At 41.0% G+C, this 18,144-nt stretch overlaps 1 pseudogene; it reads right to left on the reverse strand.

Annotated features, from left to right (window-relative positions):
* Positions 1–7,602: 7,602 nt before the first annotated feature.
* On the reverse strand, positions 7,603–8,893 carry LOC114688823 (annotated as a pseudogene).
* Between the last annotated feature and the right edge of the window lie 9,251 nt (positions 8,894–18,144).

The following is an 18,144-nucleotide window of genomic DNA, read 5'->3' on the forward strand; positions in this document are numbered from 1 at the left end:
CTGGAGAAACAGGAGGGTCAATAGAGCAGGCACAATGAAGAGGTAATAGAGAATTACAAATGGATTGTACACAAAAGGCCCAACTGAAATTGGCACATCTTTTTCTCAAAAATTTGGGAAATTAAGTGAAATTTCCAAAACCCTTTCAGAGCTCTTGATGTTGGCACAAAAGAAGAGATAATTTGAGAAGCACTAAAGAAAATGAAACTTGATGAATGAATAGCAAGGATGCAACATTCCCATTTGGGGTGTCTTCTGACTTTTTTGCAACCAGCTAGGTTAATATGACAGCTCTCCCAGGATGAGCTGACCATGAAAGCCAGCAGGTTCTCCACTGGGGGAGGAGGGATTTTATGTAAAGTGGAGAGGAGAAAACTTGCACTCAGGTACTCAGTGGATAAAATGGTAAATTTGGTAGGAAAGGAATAGGGTGGAGTTAGGGGTCATAGAACTGGTGAAAGAAGTGCAGCCTGACCGACGATGTAGTAGTGACACATGGCAGGCTGCAGTGCATGACTTGAAGAGCCAGCTAGCCATACTTATCTAGCTGAGTAGAAGGTTCCATGCATGCTGGGGATGATAAATCTCGAGCTAAATTGAGTAAAAAGGAGAAAACAAGAATTATTAGAGTAAGAACAACACTTACTTACTTGAAGGATGTTACTGGAGAAATCAGAAAACAAAATAATTGCAAAGATGTCCCCATTAGGTTTTTGTTAAATTGACACAAGTTAGGGTCATCTGGGAACAGGTACTTGGACTGAGAAAACACCTCCATCAGATTGTCATCAAGTCTGTAGGGTCTTTTCTGGTTTAATTATTGAGGCTGGAGGACCTAGTCTATCAGATGCAGTGCCATCTGGACAGATGGTCTGGGATGTATCAGGAAGCAGGCTGAGCAAGCCATGGGGAATAAGCCTGTGAGCAGCACTCGCCCACAGCCTCTGCTTCAATGCTTTCCTCCAAATTTATTCCTTGGGTTTCTGTACCAACTTCCCTTCATGATGGACTGTAAACTGTAATCTGTAAGAGAAAACAACTCTTTTCCTCCACAAATTGCTTTTGGTCATGATGTTTATTGCAGCAATATAAAGGCAAACCAGCGTGGAAGAGAAAGGGGGAAAGGAGGGAGAAGTGAGGGTTAAGATTTATAGAAGTATGTCTGCTTTATTTCCCTTCTCTTTCTCCTTTCCTTCCTTCCTCCCTTCCTTATAGTGGGAATTGACCCTGACCATGACCTTGGGCTTTCTGGCCTGATGGGGTGGTGCTTCTTATCTGCCTGTATGACTGATTAAAAGGGAGGAGGAAGGGGGTCATTTACTCTTGGGTGGTGAAGAATGAATCAGGCACTGTGAAGCAGCATATGATCAGTTCCCAGCTTTCCAAGGACTCTGCAACTGAATTACTTTATCCTGTATCAGTGAGTCTGTTTTTCCCATAGAACCCCTTAATAAATTGAGACATATATAGACCATGGAGGATCTCATGACAAGTGCCACCCAACATGGGGCATTGAACCACATAGACTTGAGAAAGTTTAAAAGAGGGTTCTAAAACACATAATCAGAGTCAAAAACATTTTCCTAGTTGTGTCTCTCATGCAAGCTGTGATACAGAGATGTCACAGCATGTGGGGTTGAGCTACAGCATGGTGCATTCTCATCATGATACACAGAGGTGTCTGAAAGCTGAGCAGCATGCTGTGTGGCAGATTTAGCTTTTGCTATAAGGTTTCTGGACTACATGCTGCTTGGTGGAGGCATAGACCTCCTGTTTTCCCAGAGTTTGTGGTAAGCATAGGTCTGAGAGCTGGCAGTAAACATACCTCCACCATATTGAAAAACTGAGCGAGGTGGAGCCATCAGCCAAAAATGCAGCTTCAGTACTAGCCATGCAGTTTAACAATTTAAAAACTCTCCTGGTCAGAAAATGATTACAGATACACAAGAGGACAGATGCAGGTGGACAAAACCCCTAAATGGAGTACAGTGTGGAAAAATGTATGTAGGCTTGGAAGGGAGATGATAAGGAGTATAGACAGTTATATAAAGAAATAAATAGTTTTAAAAAATAAAATCTTTAAAGCAACAGTAAAAGTAATATAAAAAATAAGCCATGTAAAGATGGAAAATACACAGAGTCTGCATTATGTATATTATTGTGTTTTCTTTGAATTTTTGACTGTTAATGAGCTAACAGCACAAAGACATTTGATTGTAAAGGCTACTAAGTCAAACACACATATATATTAAAGATATTTTGATTTCAAAATTTAGGTCTAAGGATATGTTGCTTTGGAAAAGAGGTTCTGCTTTTGTTTCCACAGAAGATGAGAACTTATGAATGGCTTCCAGGTTAATATGGTTTGATCAAACAAGATCCTCTGAAAAATTTACAATGGGACCAGATGGCCCAGATGATCCAATATTTCAGAGCAGTTTCCTCTGGGTTCTACCTCTGTCAAGGAGAATTTAGCTATTAGTTTGGGTCCCACAAAATCTGACACGGTGAACATAGTTGTTAGTATGGGTCTCCTGAAATCTGTCAAGGAGAATGTAGCTGTCATTTTGGGCCCTAAAAAATCTATCAAGGAAATTGTAGCTGTCAGTTTGTCCCACCAAATCTGTCAAAGAGAAGGCAGCTGTCATTCAGTCATGTGCTGCTACCCTCTCTGCTCCATCACCGCTGCTGGCAGCTACCCCTCTGCTGCAGTATTCTTGGTGCAATCTACCCCAATACCAGCCTGCCTCAGGAGGTGGCTACTCTTCCATGGTGCCAGATGTCTTAACAACCCTCATAGCCTGCACCACTGTCAGTCCGAGGCCCATAGAAGCCTTCCCAGCCAAATGCCTATGCACAGCATTCCTGGATTCCCACCGCCATAGCTGATCTCTCCATCATCTGGAAGAGGCAGCCAAGGAGTCAGGCTCAGATTCCCCCTACTTTCAGCAGGTCCTTGCTCAGTGGTCAATGCAGTTACAAACATATTTCCATTGGTACCATTTGCTTAAAGCTGCATTGGAGCCTGCAGTCTTTCTCAATTAGAGATCAGCCTATGATGATCTGTCAGAATCCCAGGCCTGGACAAACATCTTACTTAGCGTCCCAGTGACCTATGATATGCTCACAGAGCATGGGGAATATGTCCATCCTGTGTACCAGGCACAGATTGGCTTGAATGCCTGTTTTCAACAGGTCTCAGACCTTGCCCTCAAGGCCCTAGAAGGGGCTCAGCCTGGCCTACAAGCACTGGGTATCTCTGCCAAGGAAAACACCTCTGCCCCTGGTTAGATGGAGAGATCCTATCTCCCTCCAATGGCAGCTGCCAGTCCACCTGCTAACCTGTGGAAGAGGGTATGCTTGTGTTTTTCTTCAGAGTGCCACTATGCCAAAATGGGTCTCAGCAAGGAATGTGCATTTGGCCATAGATCAGCCTGCTTCCACCAAGGAGAAAATCACCCAAGATGGGTAATGCATATATTCCCCTTTCTTGCTCTCATTGTCTTTCTGAAGGCTGAAGACTTGTGGAGCCTTGCTTTTCCTCATTTTATATGATGCCTTTTGAGATGAGGAACATTAGTTTAGCAGGCCAGGAGCTAGCTAAATATATTAAGGGCCCATGGTCAGCTAAGTTTCTATATTATCCACTACAGCTAATACATGAAATTTTCCAATTAAATCAGATAAAAGCACAGGTTTTGACTATTGACTCTTTATTTTTTGAAAAAGTTTGGCATGATATAAAGAGTCTATTTGATCCCTCCTTGATTTCACTTATGTTTTGATTGTTGGGGTGGTACTTTTGTTCTTTCTCTTTTTTAAGTGCCTCCTACAGCACATCCAACAACAAGAGGCATCCACTAAGGTGACTTTATAGGTGTTAATGGCTCTTAGACATCCAATTCATAGCCCTCCACAGGAGGTTATGCATGCCTGGACTTCTGAAATTCAAAAGGCAACTGCCTGTCATTCTCCACCTGGGGTGACTCCCCAGGGATAGATGCTCTTCAAGGGCTGGTAGTCAAAGATGGGTAAGAGCTTGTTTGGCAATCAACCTAATACAGGTACAGTCCAATTGTTGATCCCTCCTGAGGTAGGGTCAACAAGGCCAGAGCAAAGGACTCTGACTCCCACTGAGTGCCCACGTAATAAAATAAAAGGATGGATATGAAATAGGAAAGGCCCATAGGGTCAAGGAAATTGGCTCAGATCAGTTGCCAAGGCATGCACATAACATACTTCTTAAGAGCCAACCTGAAGTCTGCCTGAGGGCCTAGCAACAGGAGCTGTCAGAGTTCCTGGTCACTGTTAGAGTTCCTAGTTGCTGTCAGAGTTCCTGGTCATGCTCAGCCAATGAGGGATGACTACACAGAGTGAGTGCTGAAAAAAGGGTAATAAGTCCTTCCCTGTTATTGAATAAAGAAGTTCATTATTTGCCTTCAGTGGACTCCTGGTGTCATTGACACTGCAGCTTCTCACTCCCTCCCCTGAGGGAGCCATTAGGTTCCAAGCTACAGTGGACATCAAAGACACTCACTCCATAATGGGTTTATATTCTTCTGGGCATAACTGGCCATTTGGGCAAGAAACTAACCTTTCCTGGACTGCTTCACAGTATGTTGTACAAACTAGACATGCAGGACCCATAGGAACTTTGCCAAATCCAGGTGAGATGGTCCTTCAGGTTCCTGCTTCATAGAGGAAACTGCCAGGCATTCTGCAGGACACAGAGGAAATTGACTAATGAACTTTGCCAAAATAGGTGAACAGTTCTTCAAATTTCCTGCTTCACTGAAAAATCTGCCAGATACTCTAGGCCTATAGGGTGAAGATGGATGCCCCAATGTTACAGAAAACCTTTGAGTGACTATCTAGGCAGTCAGATGTCTCTGTCATTTCTAGAATTATGGAAGTTGCTTGAAATGCACTTTCTATTTACTCAGGTAATATTATATCCTTCTGGGGTCTTTGAGTTGAAGACTAGATAATTATAATTATATTTTGTTTAATCATGATAAAAGGTAAATTAAATATGAAACTTTAGACTTACAAAAATAGGATAGATGATAGATTGTTTTCTTTAATTTTGCTAAATACAAATAGACTAGATATTGTAATTATAATTCTTGCTTAATAAGTGTTTTGTTACATGTAATTTTATTATGTTAAAATGAAAACCTTCCTTTTGATTAGATAGAAAAGGGAAAGTACTGTAGGATGATCTTTCTGTATGCTGTGAATATGTGTTGCTACCATTGGTTAATAAAGAAGCTACTATTGCCTATGGCAAGGCAGAATGGAGCCAGGTGGGAAATCCAAGGAGAGACAAGGAGAAGAAGCCAGAGTCAGAAGAGACACTGGGTGCTGTTGTGGGAACAAGATGTAATGGAATACAGGTAATGCCACAAAGCCACATGGCAAAACATAGATTAATAGAAATGGGTTGAATTAAGTTGTAAGAGATATCTATCAAGAAGCCTGCACCATAGACCAAACAGTTTATAATTAATATAATCCTCTGAGTAATTATTTTATAAGCAGTCATGGGGTTGGGAACTGTTGGGCAGGACACAGAAAAGATTCTGGCTATACTTCCTTACTTCTGGTGTGTGTGTGTGTGTGTGTGTGTGTGTGTGTGTGTGTGTGTGTGTGTGTGTGTGACAAGGTCTCCTGTAGATCATGCTGACCTTGAACTTGTTATGTATTTGAGGATTCCCTTGAACTTATGCTCCTGATTCCTCCAACTCATAAGTTCTGGGATAACAGACAATAGCTACCACACTGGATATATGCAGTGCTATATTTAAATCCAATAAGAAAGTGCTCAGTTACTCCCATTGCGTTTATGCCGCCTTGGCACCAGTGGGCATACCTTGTTAGGTCAGCATTATTTTAGCTCACAGGATTCATATCTAGGCAAGACTGATGATTCTTTTTCTCACCCAGTAGCACACACAGCACCTTCCAGCACTATGAAAACCAGCCTGTAGGGATGAAATTTCAAAGTAAGCCAAGATGTTGACATGCATATAACCAAGACATAACACATTTTTATATCCACAAGTTCCCTTTAAATTTTTTATACTTATATCATTTTCCTTCCCTCACAGTGTCCTTGACTTCTTGCAAGCACTGATTTGTAGCCGTAAGTTTCTCTGGCCCTGCCCGGCCCTGTGGTTGGGATGAATCTCTCTGTCCCATGTCCTGCAGCTGCTTGATCCCAAGGAAACACACGGAGGCTTATATTATTTGCTAACTGTGTGGCCATGGCCTATGGCTCAAGCTTCTTGCTAACTAGCTCTTACAACTAAACTCAGCCCATTTCTATTAATCTGTATATCGGCACATGTTCTGTGGCTTTACCTGTGTGCCATTACATGCTGTTCCCCGGACAGCAGGATGGCCTTTCCCCTGCCTCTCCTTTCTCCTCTTACTGTCGCCCTTGGATTTTCCCACCTGGCTCCATCCTGTCCTGCCATAGATCAATACAGCTTTATTTATCAACAAATCAGAGCAACACATATTCAGAGCATGCAGAAAGACAATCCACAACACTAATTTGTTTTTTATTTCTATAATTTTGCATTTAAATCATACAAATTACCAGTTAGACTTGAATCTTCCTTCTTATCTTCCTTCTGCTATTTGGACATAGCAGTAGTATACATCCTGCTTTTAAATTCAATCTGTTAGTCTATGTCTTTTTATTGATAAATTAAGACCATAGATGTTCAGAGATAGCAATGAGCACTGAATGTTGATTCCTATTACTTTTTTTTGTTTGTTTGTTGTTACTTTTGTTATGGTGATGGTGATGGTGGTGGTGGTAGTATTGTAGTTATTGGTGGTGGTGGTGGTGGTGGTGGTGGTGGTGGTGGTGTGTGTGTGTGTTTCCCTTCTTTTAACTTGCTGCTCTGGAATTATTTTTTTCTTATGTTTTCTTGGGTATGGTTAACCTCCTTAGATTGGAGTTTTTCTTTTAGTGCCTTCTGTAGGGCTTGCCTTATATAGTGATATTACTCAAATTTGGTTTTATCATGGAATGTCTTATTTTCTCCATACTTTGTGATAGAAAGTTCTGATGTGTAAAATAGTTTGGGCTGGCATCTATGGTCTCTTAGGGTCTGTAGCATATTTTTCCAGACCTTTCTTGATTTTAGAGTCTCCATTGAGAAGTCGGCTGTTATTTTATAGACTCTAAAATCAAGAAAGGTCCATCTCTTGTATTCTGCTGGTGAGGCTTGCCTCAGAGATTACTACTTGAGTTCTTAAATTTTTTTCCTACTTGGATCTTTTGCTGATTTAGGTAGAAAGTTCCCAGGCCATCCTTGCTGGAGTTTGGGGCTGGTGTAATAGGATAACTGGGGAGGAACCTTGGAGGACAGCAGAAATGATGGGGAGGTTGAAGCGGGTGGTCTGCTACAGAGTTGGGGGATTGGTTTTGGAGGAAAAGGGGAAGAGGTGAAGATCTGCAGTTAGCCTACCTGCTTCCCTGGCCTGAGGGCCAAAAAGAACTTCAAAGTAAGGTTGCCCTCAAGCCCTGGAGGAGTGAGGAAAAAGAACTTTCTTTTAAAAACACAAAAGCAGACACATTAAATTTATTCATGAGACAGAGGACAGAAGGTCACAAATGTTCCCTGAGAGGAGACCAGAAGCCCTGCATGTCAGTTCCACATTTGTTCTGGGTCTTAGGGGTTTGGGGTTAATCTTCCTTCATTTGCCATTACTCTTCTTTGGGAATTCTGGGTTTGCCTGCATGTGTCTGCTGTGGAGGCACTCAGATGTTCAGAACAGATGTATTTGAAAACATGTGATGGGCCAATCTAGAGCTGACCAGTGACTGGGGTAACTCAGGATTTGTTGCCTGCATGAAGATATGGTTCTTTCTGACCAGTTATATTCAAGGTTCCTAGAAGGTCAGACAGTTCCCCAGAATGTGGAGCTCCTTGAGTTGGGGCTTGGCTCCTCAGTACCTTTGTCAGTGAGATCAGGTTGTTATCCCTAAGGCTGAGTATCTACAGCTTTATGAGCAGGATTTCAAAACTGTGGCTTAGATAGAGTGCATGCAGGGTCATATGGACTTAGGTAGACTGCACACATGGTCATATGGTGGAAGTTTCTCTGGAAAGAATGTTCATTCATGTTGTTCTAAATAAATTCTAGTACCTCAAGAACTGAGAGAAAGAGAGCCAAATCTTTGAGGTAAGCATTTATCCTGTTCATTCCAAGTTTCAGGTGTTTGAATTTTTGAAGACTGCTGACCTGTGTTGGCAGCTCCTCTACCTGATTATTTTTGGCACTCCAAGTTCATCAGTTCTGCTGTCTTGGGGGTACTGTTGTTAGCTTGTGACCATATACCAGTTGTATGATGAACAAGCCATTGACTTTGGGCATACTGGAGACACCCCTGTCACTCATGTCCACTTCCAGATGTTTCTCCTATCTGCTCTCCTTGTACTGGATAGTTTTATGTCAACTTCGCACATGCTAGAGTTGTCTGAAAGGAGTAAACCTCAACTGAGAAAATGCCTCCATAGATCCAGCTTTAAGGTATTTTATTAAATAGTGATCGATGGGGGAGGGCCCAGCTCATGGTGAGTGGTGCCTTACCTGAACTGGTGGTCTTGGGCTCTATAAGAAAGCAGGCTGGGCAAGCCATGGAGGCAAGCCAGTAAGCAGCACTCTTCCATCGCCTCTGCATCACCTCCAGTGTCTACGTTCCTGCCCTAATTGCGTTTCTGTCCTGACTTCTTTCAGTGATAAACAGTGATGTAGAAATGTAAACCAAAGAAACCCTTTTCTCCCCAAGTTGCTTTGGTCACGGTGTTTTGTTACAGCAATAGAAACCCTAACTAAGGCACCCCTCCACCAGTTTCTTCAGAGACTTAAACATATTCATCTAGGGCAGTACTCAGCCAGTGTGTATGGGAGCCTGCCAGGCAAATTTGGATAGTGAGCAATGGGTTGGATCAGCCCCAACCCTATACTTCTCTTTTTTTTATTGAGTAGTGTTCAGTGGTAAACATGTGCTAACAATTTATTCAGCCCACATTAAAAAAAACATTTTAATTATTTCTAATTTATGGCTCTTTCAAAAGAAACAAAAGCCTGCTAAGAACATTTGTGTGTAGATTTTTATACAGACATACATTATCATTTCTCTGGGATCAATTTCCTCAAAGTGAAGTTTCTGGACTGCCTGCTAATTGAATAGTTTGTTTTTAGGAACTTCCAAATCGTTTTCCTAAATGATCACACAATTTACACCTTTACCAGCATTGTATTCATGGATGAAACTCTGTGGATCCTTGTCAATATTTAAGTCATCAGTATTTTTATTTTGGTCACTCTGAAAGCTGTATAGTGACATCTCCTTGGATTTTAATTTGTCTTTCCTTAGTTTCCAATGACTCTGAAATCTTTTTATATGCTGGCTTACCATTGGTGAAATTCATGTTCATATTATTTGGCTATTTTATTTTTATTTATTTATGTTTTCAGAATGGAGTTTTACTACATGTAGCCTAGGTGGACTTTAAACAGTCAATCTTCCTGCCTCCATCTCTCATGTTCTGATTATAGTCATGTGTATACCTGACTCATGTGCTTATTTTCCAAATGTATGATTTATTTTTCTCTTCTTTAATAATGCACGTTAGGAGTTTTCTGAATATTCTAGAACCAGTTCCTTGTCAGATAGATTGCACTGCGTTACTTTGTGTGTAGTGTGTCTTTGTAGTCTTTCTGTTAGATGTTTCACAGAGAAACATCATTCAGGAGCATTGCCATTATGAGGCCTATGCATGGCTCCTGGGTTCACTGGAACTATTCAACTGCTTTGCAAGCCAACGGGGTAGTGAATTTTTAAGCCAAACTTCAAAAGCTGATGAATATTTTCAGTAGCAGCACTTGAAAAGCAGACGGAAAAATTGAAGCTAACCTGAGATACATAGTGAGTTCTGGTCCAGCCTGGGATACCGATGAAACTCATTCTCAAAATAAGTAAATGAACTGTAAATGAATCTTGAATTTTGGTCTCTTTGGGGACAGAAATATGCATGATTGTGGGAAAGCACTGAATGGAGCTACAACTTCATCACCTGGGGTCACCAGGAAGAAAATAATTCTCCTTGGATGAGGGTACAGCTAAGTAAGTTCTGATGTTCAAGTGTGCTAAATGTGTTTTTAATGTGAGATATCTTCACCCTGCACTGGGTTTATTGGGTTCTACCCATGTCCTAAGTTAGACAACTTGTTAATTGTAACTGGCTGGACCAAGAAGTTGTAAGTATGTTGCCAATGTGAAACTGGCCTTCGTTGTTGCTGGTCATATAAAATTGGACGGCTACATTGGAAAACATTTTGTCTAATTTCTTAAAAATTCAGCAAAAACCTTATACAACTTCAGTAATTACTTTTTGTGTGTATGTCTACCCAAGGGAACCCCAAACCAAATGTCTACATAAAGTTTTATGCTAATGTTTTGGGTGGTGTTATTTATAGTTGCTTCAGACTGGAAACAACCTGAATATCTATCAGTTGGTGACTAGTGTAAGAAATATCAAATTTGAATCTTTTCTATCAAATACTATAAAACTTGTGTTTTGAACAAGGAATTCATATCTTTTTGTCTCCTCTACCTTGTAAGAATTTCAAAAGTTTTAATTGTCACTTTTGGGGAATATTCCATCACAATGTGAACCCTGAGTTTATATTTGCATTGATTAAATAACCTTGGTCCAGAGCCTGAGTTAGCAACTAGTTATCAGAAAGTAATCACAGTGCATCAGAAGGCATCAGAAGAGACAGAGAAATGCACCTGAAGGAGTAGAGAGGGATTTGGAGTGGTGGCTTCTTTTGTTTGTTTGTCAGAGGAACGCTCTCTTTGGGAAATACCAGTAAGGAGAGGAGGTTTTAGCTAGGTGCCACTCATCCTCTCTGAACTAGCAGGTTTTCATGCCAGTCTTTGAGTCTCGAGTCTTATTTATAAAGAGAATGATAGAGATTTAGTCAAAGTTACTTTACGTTCAGTGGCAGTGGCAGAGCCAGAGCCTGCAGGAACAGAGTTCTCACCAGGCTGTGTCCCGAGTGATTGGGCTGCTGACACGAGAAACAGGCCGGTGACTGCAGAGTCACAGTCACTGGCTGAAAAAGCAGTAGATTAAGACAGTCACTGTACCAAAGTTAAAACAACACCTTCCCACCCAGAAAAACTTTTGTTTACTCAAAGGCCCACTACTCTATTCTAGAAATTTGATGGCCTGGAGCAGTGACCCTTTTCTCCTTGGACAGTGACCCCTCCCCACTTCCTTCATTTCCTATGTACCAGTTCTTTGCGGACTTGCCTGTAATAAGTCTGTAAGGTCAGACCCCTGCCAATGGCAGAAAAGACAGCTGCTATCTTCCTTAGAATAAAAATCAATGCACTTTTTGTCTCTCTGTGTGTGGTCTTCCTGAGTACACACTCTTGATCAAGAGTAAAGTTTTCCTTGTCCAGACACTGCAGATGGAATGGTGGTCTCTTGCTTTGTGACCTCATGTTTATTTCTAACAACTTATTGCTTAAGAACAAACTACATTCTATCCATACATTGGCGGCACTATTCACCCAATAAAAAGAACAGAACTATTTTTACATGCTTTAATGAGGATAAATCATAAAACCCTTTCACTAAATAAGATGTAGAAGCCTACATTTCTGTTTAGATGACTTTCTCTAAAAGGAAAGGTAATTCTCTACATAGAAAAGGCAGAACAGTGGTTGCAGAGGGGCAGTGTAAAGTGGAAAAGAGCTCATTGGGGTTATGTAGTAGCTTGAATAAGAATGGCTCCCATAGATTCATATATTTGCATGTTTGGTTCCCAGTGGATGGACTCTTTAGGAAGGATTAGGAGGTGTGGCCTTGTTGGGGGAGGTGTGTCACTAGGGGTGGGCTTTGAAGTTTCCAAAGTCCATGCCAGGCCCATTCTCACTCTCTTTCTACTTACCGCTTGAGGATCAGATATAAGCTCTCAGTTACTGTTTCAGTACCATGCCTGCTGCCACCATGCTTCCACCATGATGATCATGGACTAACCCTCCCAAACTGTAAGGAAGCCCACACTTAACTGCTTTCTTCTATAAGTTGCCTTGGTAATGGCTTGCATCACAAAAATAGAACTGTGATTAAGACAGGGTAAATGAAGCTCACAAATTAGCTTTTTAGGGATAATTTCACTCTGCAACTTTTCTGAAAATCACTGACATAAATTCACAATGGATGAGTTTTGTGGCATGTAAATTATTCCCCAGTGAAGCTGTTGGAAACATAAATCGTGCATGAAAAACCATGGCAACCTCTTTTACCACATACTCTCTTAAAGCCATGGTCTGTAAGCTATTGTTGCTGTAAGCCATCTTTGCCTTTCTATCTTGCTTTTAGGGAAGCCAGGCTCAGTAATGAGAGGGGAAACAGCTATTTAGATTCAGGTGACTTTATATCTGTTTGGGGATAAATAGATTCTATTTTATGGATTCCCTAGAACTTCGTCAGCTAGAAGAATGATTGGAGCCAGATAGATAGCAAAAGACTATTTTTCTTCCCTAAATGAACTTTCAAAGTTTGCATTTTTTTTCCTATGCCCAGGCATTTGCTGAATGTTCTAGATGTGTGATAAAATACTGAGACACTGCCAGATTGCCCCTTCCCAGCTTGTGACATGTACAGTGATAGAATTTGATTATTTTCACTTGGAGCTCTTAAGTTATTACTCATTATGATGAGTAAATAATATTCTCAGGCCGGGCGGTGGTGGCACACGCCTTTAATCCCAGCACTCGGGAGGCAGAGGCAGGCAGATCTCTGTGAGTTCGAGGCCAGCCTGGGCTACCAAGTGAGCTCCAGGAAAGGCACAAAGCTACGCAGAGAAACCCTGTCTCGAAAAAACCAAAAAAAAAAAAAATAATATTCTCAGACTGGAAACACAATGACTCACAAATTAGTGACCTAGGATATCTATTCTCTTACCTGCAGGATTGTCATGTGATTCTGGAAGAAAGGAAACGTGCAGTTTGTTTGTTTGTTTGTTTCAGGTGTTAATTTAGAGCACAGTTGTGTGGTCATTAGTTTGAGTTTCTGAGACAGAATAATCAGATTCAGGAACTAGAGATTAGGATGTGACTCCTGTCTGCTGCAAGCACTTTCTGTATTCTATTCTCGATAAACTGTCTCCCATTGGTAATGAAGTGATTGCTCACAGGATGTCTGTGGTAGATAATGATGCAGCTCCGGACTCTAGGATGGTTCCATGTACACGGGTCTCTGGCATCTGTGCACAGAGCCGCAAGCCCTTACAGAGCAACCATCTGCATGCAATCACCAAAGGCGACTTTGCTGGTGACCTTGTCAGAAGCATTCTGTTTGGCAAGCAGGGTTGATGGAGTCTTGGCTGGCTCACAAGTGACAGCAAACACGTCTGTCACAGTGAGTTTACTGATTTGATACACAGAGCTCAAGTTAGAGACTCGGTTTGGAACACATCTCGCAGCATTGTGCTTCTGTGCCCCAGGCTTGTTTCCTTCCCTGGTGTCCTGGGTGGTCACCTGTGGCTGAGTTTGGCAGAAGCAGCCATATTAGAATGACATATTTGGGCTTTTAGCAAAAATTCAGCCTTCAACTGACAGTTTTTCCTTTTTGCTGAGACCTGCCTGGCGTACTAGATTGGCTGTCTGCCTGCTTTGTCTGGTCTTGTTCACAATAACCCTTTCAAGGGGGCGGGAAACACACAAGGAAAAGTGAGGGTGATGGCAGAGCTGTGACCTGCAAGGCTTTGTGTCAGATATTTGTCTTCAGAGCTGCTCAGGTTCCTTTTCAATAGTCAGACTATCAGAATCAAGTTGATCCCTCTCATGGTCTCAGATATAAATAGAAATTAGTTTTCTGTTTTTTCCCTCCCCCTTAGTGCTAATAAGATTGTTTATGCAGTGCATGCAGCATAAGGCCTTGCATGTAGTAAATTCTCAGTGAATATAAGAAACGTTTAGCATTTTCATAGTGTATGTGTGTGTGTCATATATATGTGTGTGTATAAATGTCATATTATCTGCAGACAAAATTATTTTACTTAGCAAAACTTGAATTTGTAAGACCAGAAACAAAAAGAATATGCTTAATTTTTGCATGAAAAAACATTGAGTAGAAAATTATATTTTATACATTATTTAAGATATACCTAGAAGCAACTTAACTTCAATTTACTGGAATTAGATTAACATATTGCTTGTACAGATTTAAAAAAAAACTGATATAGCTATCTCAACAGATTTGAATAACTGATATAACTGAGTTATAAAAGTGCAAAATAAATTGTTTTCTTTTTCCTTTAAAAAAAATTCTTCTCATACCATATAACTGAAAGCAGCCCCCCCCACTCCTCCCCTACCCCCTCTCCCAGATTCACCCCCTCCTCAGTTTCCCTTCAGAAAAGAACAGGCCTCTCAAGGGTATCAACTGAACATGACAAAACAAACTGCAAGAAGACTAGACATAAACCCTCACGCATCAAGGCTGGACGAGGCAACACAGTAGGAGGAAAGGGGTCCCAAGAGCAGGCAGAAGAGTTGGAAACACCCCCACTCCCACGTTAGAATCCCACAAGAATCCCAGGTCAAACAACCACAGTGTGTATACAGAGGACCTAGAGCAGACCTATGCAGGTTCTATGGATGCTGTTTCAGTATATGTGAACCCCTGTGAGCCCTTGTGAGCCCTGCTTAGTTGATTCTGTGGGCTGCATTCTCCTGGTGTCCTTGACCCATCCTGGCTTCTACAATCCTTCCTACTCCTCAAGTAAATTAATTTTAAGTTTAAAGTTCCTCATCCTTAATGTTAGATTGGTAGTGCCTGTCATAGGATTCCATCAAGAAATTCTGTGAAAGATAGTGTCTCAAGGCTGAAGAATTGTGTAGACCATAACAGCTGAAATAAAATGCCAGTGTTCTAGCACTTTTAAAATCAGAGTTAAGCAATGGCCATTGCCTCTGCATTGGCTAGCTTCAGGTGTGGAGAAATAGACTGGTAAGACATACTTCTGTGTATGGGCATGCATGGGGTGTATACTTCTGTGTCTGTGTATATGTGTGAGGCTGTTTCCATAGTTAAGATGAAAGAAATATTAGAAGGGATGATGTTCCACTAGCCCTTCCTTCACAGGGGAACATGTTTCAGTTGCTGTTTCCCCTGGGTTTGGCAGCAGACATAGAGTGCTTCCTGGGAGTGTGGCAATGGTGGTCGGCTGGAGGGTGATGCTTCCTGATCATCCTCCTTGGGCTAAGTGGGGTGGCTGGTTCCTTTTGTTTCTAGGCTTCTGGTTTCTTGGGCTGAGCTGCCTGCAGCTGCTGTGGCTCCTATGTGAGCACAGGCATCAAGAAAGCTTTCAGCCTCTGGTATCACGAAAGCCGATTTAACAGAATTCTTTTTAAAATATTTATGTTCTACTGGTTTTGTTTCTCTGGAGAACCCTGACCAATACAATCTCTGTATACTGAAATAGAAAAATCTTTTTTTCCTACTTAGATGAACTTCCATCATCAGAAGGAAAGGAGAATAAATTTTGATGTCTACTTTGCAATGCTGCCTGAAAGATTAGTTATGTACCTAACACAAGAGGACTGTACTATTCTTGCTTGTTAGAAGATGCTTTCAATTCAATTCCACTTATTAAATAATGTAGATTTTAGACAGTTTTTTGAGTGGGCATAGACTGAGATTCTGGGAGCATCCATTTAATTTATTAACATTAAATGCTATAGAACATCATTTTAACAACTATTTTTGGGTTTTCTCTTCATAGAAAATAACAACCTGGTAGAGAAATAAAATACTTTTTATTATAGATACTGCTTGCAGCTCATGATGTCATTTCCTGTCTTTCTACAGATGGTTTTCTGGATACCATGTACCAGTAAGACCTTTTATGAATGATACTTGAACTTAAGGAAGGAAGGGTTTGTTTGGCTCACAGTATGAGAAGTTTCAGTCTGTAGTCTTTGCTTCCATTGATTATGGGCCTGTGGTGATGGAACATCATGGCCATTGGTGCATGTTCCAGAAGCCATTCACCTCATGGCAGACAGGAAACAGAGACAAAATATGGCTCCAAGGACACGCTCCTATGTACCTACTGAAGCAGGAATCTTAAAGGGTCTTATTAATGAAAACAAACCTGAGGCCAGTTATTGGGGTGACCGCTGGAAGATCAGAGAGACAGAACAAGCCACAGCTAACCTCACAAGGCCACTTTCTCAGCTGGTCTTGGTTCCTCAGACTGGAAGCTTCTGTGTCCTTATCCCACTGGCTCTCAGCTGAACTGCTGCTCGAAAGCCTGAAAGCTTAACCAGCCAAATGTTTAACCAGCCAAATGCTTTTAGTTTCTGGTCTCCACACCTTATATATCTTTCTGTTTTTGCCATCACTCCCTGGGATTAAAGGCTCACTTCTTGGGATTAAAGGCTTGTGTCACCATGCCTGGCTGTTTCCAATGTGGCCTTCAACTCACAGAGACCCAGAGGGATTTCTGCCTCTGGAATGCTAGGATTAAAGGTGTGAGTGCCATCATTTTCTAGCCTTTGTATCTAGTGGTTGTTCTGTCTCTGACCCCAGATAAGTTTATTAGGGTGCACAATATTTTGGGGAACACAATACCACCACAACCTACTTTCCTCAGGATCCCATCTCCTAAAATTTCACAATTTCCCTAGCAAGTACTATCAAGCCTTCAACACATGAGCATGTAGGGGATATGCAATATTCAAACTATAGCAACAGTCTCTAAATTTTCACAAAACACCAATAATTACAGTAGCAATGGCTTGTTTTTAGGAAGTAGGAAAATTAAAGAGGGAGATGTTTGTGGGCTTAAAGGGTTGATTGACTAATCATTTAACAGAGACCCTATTACTGAATGAGAGACAACTGATTCTTATCAAATCCTGAATTTTCATTTATTTATATTTTAAGAGGGTGAGGATAAACAATTTAATAAAGGTTAGCATTCTGTGGAACTTCACTAAGGGTATTTTCTGCAAATGATGTATAAAATAGTGTATACATGATAGTAACATTTTAAAAAGTTTTCCCTTTTATTGAAAATAGATTTTTCTCACATAATATATGCTGATTATGGTTCTCCCCTCATTTACTCCTCCCAGTTCCTCCCCATCTACCCTCTCATCCAGATCAACTCCCTTTCTGTCTCTAATTAGAAAACAATCAGGCTTCTAAGGGATAATAATATAACACAGGGTAATATGATATGATATAATATAATATGATAAAATAATTACTAACACATTGGAATTGGACAAAACAAACAGAAGGAAAAGAGCCTAAGAGAAGACACAATAATCAGATGTGCACTCATTCTCACACTTAGGAATCCCAAAGAAACACTAATCTGGAAGCCATAATATAAGCACAGGACCTGGTGCAGACCCATGAAGACCCTGTGCATGTTACCGTAGTCTGAATTCATATGTGCATTGATTATGTTGATTTAGAGGGCCTTGTTTTCTTGATATCCTCCATCCCTTCTGGCTCTTACTCTCTTTCTGTCTCATTTTCTTCTGGTTCCCTGATCTCTGAGGGGAGGGATTTGATGGAGACATCCCATTTAATGTCAGTGTTCCAAGATCACTTTCTCTATCTGGCTGTGGGTCTCTGTATTTGTCCCATCTTCTACAAAAGGAAGCTTCGCTGATGATGACTAGGCAAGTCACTGATCTATGAGTATAGCTGAATGACATTAGGAATCATTTTATTGCTTTTTTTGTTTTTTTTTTGTTTCTAAGAACAGTAGTATTTTGTTTTACCCTAAGTGCCTTGGATATCTAGTCTCAGATCACCCAAGCAATCAGGCATGTGTTCCATCTTGTGGATGGACCTTAGTCAAGTGAAATATTGATTGGTTACCCCCACAAACTTTGTACCACAATTACACTAGTGTATCTTGTAGGCAGGACAGCATACATCCACTGACTTACCATTCTCCTGTCTGAAAAAATCAGTTTACCAGTATCTTATACGTGGGAAAATTCAACTTTGGGAAAGATATAATGGTTGTGGAATCATTAAATTCATAATAAAGAAATAGAGGATCCTTACATGA

This window comes from Peromyscus leucopus, chromosome 2 (genome assembly GCF_004664715.2).
Source record: "Peromyscus leucopus breed LL Stock chromosome 2, UCI_PerLeu_2.1, whole genome shotgun sequence".
NCBI lineage: Eukaryota > Metazoa > Chordata > Mammalia > Rodentia > Cricetidae > Peromyscus > Peromyscus leucopus.